Here is an 8,859-nt window from a genome sequence, read left to right on the forward strand (position 1 = left end):
TTTAAAACTAAGATAATATAAGATAAAAATTTTAAAATCAAAATATGAAAAAAAAAAATTTTTTTTTTTGTAATTTTCGAAAAAAATCAATTAAAATAAAGAGAAAAGATATTTTTGAATTAAATGAGGAAAGAGAAAAATAATAAAATGACACTAAACTTAAAATTTTTTAGATCAAAACGAAGAAAACAACTAAGAACAACTTGAAGATCAAGATGAACACTAAGAACAAATTTTTGAAAAAATTTTTAATAACTAAATAAAAAACCAATAACCTCTTAATTTATGAAAAAGCAAAAATAAACAAAAAAATAAAAACAAATAAACAAGCAAAAAGCAAATATTTACAATAACCAATAATAAGGTACACGTTTGCAATTTCCCTGCAACGGCGCCATTTTGAAGAGAGAACTTTTGCGTGGTCTAGAAATTTGCAGATAAATTCTCGTTGCAGGTATAGCTTCTAAACCAACAAAAGTTCTTTCTTACAAACATTTTGGTTGTCACAAGTAACAAACCCCTAAATAAATTGATAATCGAAGTATTTAAACCTCGGGTCGTCTTCTCAAGGAATTGCAGGGAGGTGTTCTTATTATTGGTTATGAGTTTTGTAAATTGGGGGTTTTGAAAGTAAGGAACAAGTAATTTAAATGACAAGTAAAATAAATAAATAACTATAAAATAAACTCTTGGCAAGGTATGAAAATTCGGAAGTCCTATCCTAGTTATTCTTATGAGAATTGAAGTTAATCCCACTTAGTTAACCTTTACGAAAGCAAGGAAAAGTCAAGTGGACTAATTAGTTAGATTCCCAAGTCCTAGCCAACTCCTAAGGAAAGACTAGAGTTAGTAGAATTCAATTCGATTAGCAGACATAACAATCAATCACGATAAGTTTGATAACTCAAGAGCCTCCAGTTAATCAATTAAAGCCAAGAATATAAAAAGCTAAATAAGAATCATAAACTGAAATATCTCAAATTATATTAAATAGAATATTCAAATCTAACATGGAAAAATTCATAAATTAAATTGGAAAAATAAATAAAAGGAACATTGAACCTGAGAAGAAGTTGAAATAATAAGTTGAAATAATAAGAAATCCTAATTCCTTTAAGAGGAATCCTAATCCTAAATCCTAAGAGAGAGGAGAGAACCTCTCTCTCTAAAAACTACATCTAAAACTAAAAATTGTGAATTATGAGCTGATGATTATGAATGAATGGATTCCCCCACTTTATAGCCTCTAATCTGTGTTTTCTAAGCTGCAAACTAGGTCGAAAACAGCCCAGAAATCGCTGGAGAAGAAATCTGCCACGCTGATTTTCGTCAATGCGACGTGTCCGTGTGGAGCATACGTTCGCGTCACCTAGCATCAAGGCAACTATAGAATATTATATATCAAATCGAAGCCCGAGACGTTAGCTTTCCAACACAACTGAAATCGGGTCGTTTGGACCTTTGCAGCTCAAGTTATGACCGTTTTAGTGCGAAGAGGTCAGGCTGGACAGCTTAGCAATTTCTTCAACTTCTTGTATTCCTTCCACTTTTGCATGCTTTCTTTCCATCCTCTGAGCCATTCTTGCCATGTAATCTCTAAAATCACTTAACACACGTATCAAGGCATCAAATGGTAATATTAGCAAGTTTAAACCCTAAACCCTAAACCCGAGGATTAATATTAGCAAGTTTAAAGGCTAAAGAAGCATGTTTTCAATCATAGCATAAAATCAGGAAGGAAAACGTAAAACATGCGATTAGTATGAATAAATGGGTAAAGAGTTGATAAAAACCACTCAATTGAGCACAAGATAAACCATAAAATAGTGGTTTATCAGTCCTCCTTGGTCAATCCCCTTAATGATCCTAATGAGTCTCTTCCCATTGAGTTTGAGAGAGACATGGAAGTAGACTTCACACAACATCCTTGTTACGACGTAAGTGAGGGGGAAGAAAAAGTTGGTAAGGAAGCAATTGCATTCCAAGAACGTATTGAGTGGGTGGCAATTCCATGTATGAGCTTCATTGGCCCCCATCAATATGCCATCTTGGGGACGGACTACCAACTCAAGGTCTTTCTTGGGTTGGTGTTGGTGGAGAAAGGAGTGTTGGTAGCCAAAGGACTCCAAGGATCATCAAGAAGGCTAATTCAAGAATTGGAGTTCAATTGGGATGTCAAGCACAATTGGGTGATTTCTTGAGAGTGTTAAGGTACTACGAGGGTAAATTGAAAGCTTGTCTATCCGGCTTGGAGCATAGGGATCAACAAGAGGGAGAACGGAAAACTAGAACATGGGATCCCGGAGGACATATAAAGTGCAAGCTTGGATGGAGATTTAAGGAGGAGTGGAAACACAAGCCACCCTAACAAGAGTCTCCTCAACAAGTCCAACTTAAGGCTATAAACCAAAGTGCTAGGTGGGAGACACCCCACCATGGTATCATCTTTCTTACCCCTTTCTCTTTGTCTATAGTCTTGTTTCATTGCATTTTTCTTCTTTTAGCTAGCTTAGGATTAGTTTAATTTTGAGCTTAGATATGTTAATTCGTGTATGGATCATGATTTTGTGAATTTTTGTATGTTTGGGGTTGAAATGTTGATTGAGCTAAGGGCTAGCACCTTAAAAATTGAAGAAATTTTTTTTGAAAAAACAGGGCATCCGTGTGTGTGCGCACACACCTGTGCGCGCGCATAAAATCTTCATGTTTCATGTCCTGTGTGTGCGCACACTTTTGGTTATGCATCCTGTTCACAGCACCAGCATAGCTTGTGCATGGGCGTTCCCCTGTTTTCTGCAACCTGTGCGTGCGCACCTGCTTGTACGTATGCACACATGCTCTTTTTCGCACTCTCTATGCGATCGCACAGGTTTGTGCATCCGCACGCCAACTTGCACCCCACTGTTGGGAGCGTTGGCATAGCCTGTGCACATGAACCCCTTTCCTTTTCGCTCTTGTGCGTGCACACACACACATAGTCCCTCCAAAAAAAAGTGTTTTGTGCGTACGCACACCTTGGTGCGTACGCACACGTCTTGCTTCCCACTCTGTTTAGAGCACTCGCACACCTTGTGCAAGCGCACACCTCCCTGTTTCACCCTATGTGCGTATGCACACATACTTGTGCGTACGCACAAGTGTTGTTTTGGGCAATATTTTTATTTGCACTTTTCCTTAAGCCCTAACACACTTCCACATCCCTCCACCCTTCTCTTCTCTCCCTTTTATCTTGTTTTCTACTTGTTTTACTTCGTTTTCATTGCATCTCATCTTTGTTTTAGTAACTATATTAGATTTGGTTTAGTGTTTGTAATTGAATAAATTGCAAGTGTCTATTTGATGTTGATTGGGTTGCTTCTAGACTGAATTCTATCAATGCACTTATACTTTGCCTTAAATTACTAACACCTAATTGGATTTGCACATTTACATTTTGTTGCATATTAGGTGAAATTTTTATAAGTGCACATTGAATTAAGTGAATTGAGTTGAAATTACTTGTTCATGATTTTTATATTAAATTCATCACATGACAGGTACTTGTTCCTTGTTAATGCTTTGCATTTGTTTGAGTGACTCAACTTGATTCTTATCAAGCTTATTACTTTTTGTAACAAGTATGTTTACCATGTGACCTTTTCTTTATGTTTCATGATGAATACGAAGTTTTTCGTTGATTATTGGATTGGTTATTGGTTATTGTGCTTCTATATCAATTTGCGCTTTCACTCGCACAATTTCAATATCCAATACCTCATATACTCAATTCACTTTTGTGATTACCTAGGTTTGTTTGTACCTTAAGTTTTGCTTACTCTTTACTTACAACCTAGAACTACTTGATTGAGGAACATGCTATTTCTTTTGCTTGTGTGGTTACCATTTTTACGCGACCAATGTGTGTGTTCTAGACCGTGCGCACATTTAGAATACACACATTGTCCCATACTCACATGACCTCTTCCTCAATTCCTGTTTACTTGTGTGTACAGTAACCGGAACCCCCGTGTCCACCAACTGAAGGTGGAGCCTCATAGTCCTTCATCCCCCGGATCATGTCCATGCACAGAGCACCATGCATTAATTAAGTGTAGGGGAGGATCGGCAACTTCAAGGGGGTAAAGAATTCTTTTCTTAGACACTTTGCAATACCTGTTAGTTCCTTTTCTTCAATTTTTGCAATTTTGTTCTTATTGCACTTTGTTTAGTTTGGTTTGTTTGTATATATTTCTTTAATGCTTATAGTTTTATGATAGTACATATGTGCATGTTGCATGATAGAGTGAATAATAAGTTTGGTAAAATAACAAGAAATTTCCAGGAAACCTCTCTTAGGGCATACCATTGATTGAATTGAAAAATTGTTTTTCAACTTGCTTGGAGTATACCTTTCATAGAACATAGAAAAAAGAGCTAGAACAACATACCTTGTGAGATTTGAGCTCTAATAGATGGTTGGACAATTCAAACCATAAAGTTTATTCTTGTGTGATTATACTCCTTTTTTATTGTGATCTTGGATTTGCATGAATCTTTATGTCCTGTATTTCGTGTTTGGATGGATTTAGTATGATTAAGGCCATTTTTTATATTGAACTCACTAACCTATATAGCCAACCCTTGCATTCACCGTTGTAAAACCTTTTTGAGCCTTTAAATCCCCTTTTGTTCTAATTCTAAGCACATTATTCTCCCTAAAGAGAAAAACTATTGATGTCCTTGAATTGTTCTTTGATTAGCTTGGGTGGAGTAGTGTATGTACTCTAAGTATGGGAGAAAATTGTTGGAAAATATGGGTGATGAGCTTATTTGGAATATTCATTGTGAAAATTTGGAAAATGGTCAATACTCATGCATTCATTGTTCAAGACATATGCATCTTCTCTTGTTGACGAAACAAAGAATTGTTAATATAAAGAAAAAAAAAAACAAAAAAAAAAACAAAATTTATAAAAAAATCAAATTAAATTTTGTGCATAATAGTATATGAAATAAGAAGATGAATAAAGGATGTATATGTTCATGTTTTGGAAAGAAAATGCATGAGTGAAGGTGAGAAGGGGATAAATGCGTAGTTAGGTTGTTTTGTTATGTGTATATACGATGGTATAGGATTAGGTGGACACTTGAGCTAATCAAAGATCTAATTTACTAAGTCCACTTGACCATATTGATCGTACCTTAATCCTATCCCCGTTACAACCCTCCAAAGACCTCATGATATTTGCTTTCATGCATCAAATATTAGTTGATTGTTAGATGACTTGCAAATCTTTGAAAAGCGTGATTAAGGAAGAATTGAGTGATTAAACCCTAAATACTGAGCGCATAGATTGTAAACACATCCGGTGAGGGGTTTGATCGCTCAATTCTATGTTCTTGCTCCTTATATTGTACCTTCTTGCAAGTTGTTTGTTGATTAGTTTTGAAAATCTCAATTCAATTCTTTGGACATTGATCATAGTGCATTGACTTTTTGCCTTGGCTCTAAAGCCTTCTTGGGATGGATTGAAGTTTCATGGTTTGTTTTTACGAACTTTCAGTAGAATAGACATTAGTAAGTAAGATCTAGGTTAGTTGCATGCATTTAGGTAGTACATAGAATAAATTGTTTTCCCTTTTTCATTCATCTCCTTTGAATGTGATTAGCATGAGGACATGCTAGTGTTTAAGTGTAGGGGAATTGATGAATCCCTATTTTACGATAATTTTTTGTTAGAATTGAGTGGATTTCATCATATAAACCTATACTTATTCCATTAAATAGCATGCTTTTGAGCTTTCCTCCTAAATTGTGCTTAATTATGAAAACATGCTCTTTCGTGCCTAATTTGACTTATTTTATTCTATTTGCCTTCCATTCAATATCTTGATGTGTTTGTGAGTGATTTCAGAGGTATAAGATAGGAATGGCTTGGGGAAAATGGAAGAAGAGCATGCTAGGAAGAGGAAGCATGAAGAAACAAAGGAGAAGAGCAAATTGACGTGCGTGTGTGCACAGCCTCTTGTGCGTAAGCACAAGCAGGAAATAAGAGCCAAGTGTGCGAGTGCACAGAATTTGGCGTATCGCACAAGCATCACAAAGTGTGCATGCGCACAACCCCTTGTGTGTACGCACTGCCTGAGATTTCGCCCAAGTGTGCGTGTGCACACACCTGTGCGTACGCACAGGTACCAGCGCGTGCCTTCATTAAAAAACACACGTGACTCGCAATTTTGAAGGTTTCCTGGCCCATTTTTGAAGGCCTTGAGGCTAGTTTTGGATCCTATATGAAGTGGGCAATATTACATATGAAAGAGGAAGCTTAAGGAGCTCACTTTAGATTAGGAAAACACATAGTAGGAGTAGGAGTAGTGTAGATTAGAAAATTTTCTCTTAGGGCTTATTTAGGGTTTCGATGTAGTATTTTATACTCAATTTTGGTCTTGGACTATGCTTTTCCATTGTAAGTATTTCTTTAATTTCTCTTTTATTATACTACTTGTTCTGCACTCTCTTACATTTTCATTTCCTTTATCAATATATACATAGTTTGGGAATTTTGACTTTGAGTTCATGAATTTGATGTTTGATGCTTATTATATATTTGTTTGAGTTGCTTTTGTTGATTTTGATCATTTGTGGTTCATAGTTTTCATCATTTTCCCAATTTTGCCATGTTTTATGATTATGCCCTCTATGTGTTTGATGAAATGCCAATTTTGATTATGGGATAATTTCCACCCCTTGGCTTGGAGAAAATAAGTATATGGATTACTAGAGCCATAATGTCCAATATTTAGTGATAATTCTTGGGTTGTTAGTTGTTATTGTTTACACTAATGCTAGCTTCTTACTAAGGTAATTAGTAAGTTAGCTAGGATTTGTGGATTAATAACAATTATGCTCACTTGACCTATCCTTCGATGTTAAGGATTGATTTAGTGAGATTAATCCATCGTAATTATCATAGTTGTGGTTATGGCAAGGAAGGAATTCAATAACTCATCCCAAGTCAAGGTTCCATTTATGTTTTGAGCCACTTTTCCATCAATTTTGAGTTTTACTTGTCAATATTACATACATAGTTCTTTTATTCCTTTATTACTTTATTAACTGCAATTTTGTCTTGTTCTTTTATTTCTTTAATTGTTTGCTTCTATTATTGAAAACACCCTTTGCTTTCCACAACCGAAATTATGTGCGCTCTTAGGCATTAATTCCTAGGAAAAACGACCTGCGGTTTCATTACTCTCGGTTATTTGAATTAGAAATTGTAAACTTTGATTGGGAGGATTATGTGTTAGTTTGGACTATGCTATCAATGAAAAAATTGTTTTGCTAAAATTTTCGAACCATCGTGATACTCCCCATCAGTGCCTTGTTACTGATTATTGTAAATATTGTGAATATGTTTTCATTTAGTTTCTTTGTTAGTTTTTGCTAGTTTTAGGAGTTTATTTTCATTAGTTTTTGTTAGTATTTGTTTTTATTTTCTCTCTCTATCATGAATTCTCACCCTTTTGGCTATGAGTTTGGTTCAAATTATGTTATAGGAAATGGAAGCTACAATGAGAACATGTATCAAGGTTAGGATAATCAAAGATGGGAGAAGCCTCAAGCTTATGGACAACCCTCTTGGCAACAACCTCCACTAACATACTATGAGCAAGAGCCATTCCAAGATACATATCAATTCAATGGATATGGTGGACCTCCTTGTGACTACCAACAACCACCACCATATGCCTATGAACTCCCTCCTCAATATAGCCCTCAACCATACTCATAAGTCTCATCCTACCAAATACTTCCATTTGACCCTAATTCTTATCCCCCATACCAACCACCTTATGAGCCAAATGAACAATACATAGAGCTACCCCAATTCCAACCCAATTACTCCCAAGAACCACCACCTCAATATACACCACCTCCAATGTATGCGAATTTTCAACCACAAGATGAATTTTCCTTTCCACCACAACCCTCCATAGGAGAATGTTCATATCCATCAATCTAAGAGCAATATGATCCTAATTATGTTAGCCAAGTGGAACAAGATCTACGGGAGCATTTTAAGGAAGCAATGGATCGACTTCAAGCAACCATCCATCAAATAGAGCGAGAAGAAAGCCGAAAAGCACACGAAGCTCTCATGGCTAACAAATCCCAACTTGAGAACAAAGGACTGGAGTATGTTGTACAATAAGTGGAAAAGATGGAGAGTGTTGAACCGCCACATCCTTATCATGATAAACCACCCTTCTATTATGAACCCCTTCTCCCAACTGATGAACCCTCATATCCACTTTAGTCTCCAATGGATGACACCCTTGGTGTTCTTCTTCAAGGGCAAAGAGAGATGCAGTGGACGACAGTAGAGTTCATAGCTACCTTGACCGAGGTAGTAGATAATTTAGCTTTACTACGCTTCAACACTCAAAGTACCCCCATGGCTACATGTGGAGAATATAATGAGGAACGTAGCATGAAGGAGAGACTAGGAACTCCGGTGGAAAGTGAGGAATGTGACTTTATATTGGAACAATTGGGGGAAGCCGTAATTGATGAAGAGGAAGAAGTGGTCGAAGACTTAGGAGATGCTCAACCTCTATAGGAATCTAGAGTTGTAGAGTATTCTTCCAAGAAGCTTGAAATTGATGTTGAGGAGGGTAGTGCACAACCTCCAAGGCATATTCCTTATGAATAATTGGACGGGATAGATCAAGAAACAAGTTCCTTTGATGGTGATGATCCTGAATCAAGCCATCCCAGTAATGAATTTGCATCCACAAGTGAACCCCTTAAGTTTGAAGAACCCTCTCCCGATGAAATTGAAAGCAACATTGAGGTAGATTTCTCTCAACCTCATATTT

The 8,859-nt window shown here is 36.3% G+C and overlaps 1 pseudogene; it reads left to right on the top strand.

Moving 5' to 3' along the window:
• Window positions 1-7,559: 7,559 nt before the first annotated feature.
• On the top strand, window positions 7,560-8,600 carry LOC148577040 (uncharacterized; annotated as a pseudogene).
• The last annotated feature ends 259 nt before the right edge of the window (window positions 8,601-8,859 follow it).

The sequence above is a fragment of the Arachis ipaensis genome, chromosome B1 (assembly GCF_059453495.1).
Source record: "Arachis ipaensis isolate K30076 ecotype BB chromosome B1, ASM5945349v1, whole genome shotgun sequence".
NCBI lineage: Eukaryota > Viridiplantae > Streptophyta > Magnoliopsida > Fabales > Fabaceae > Arachis > Arachis ipaensis.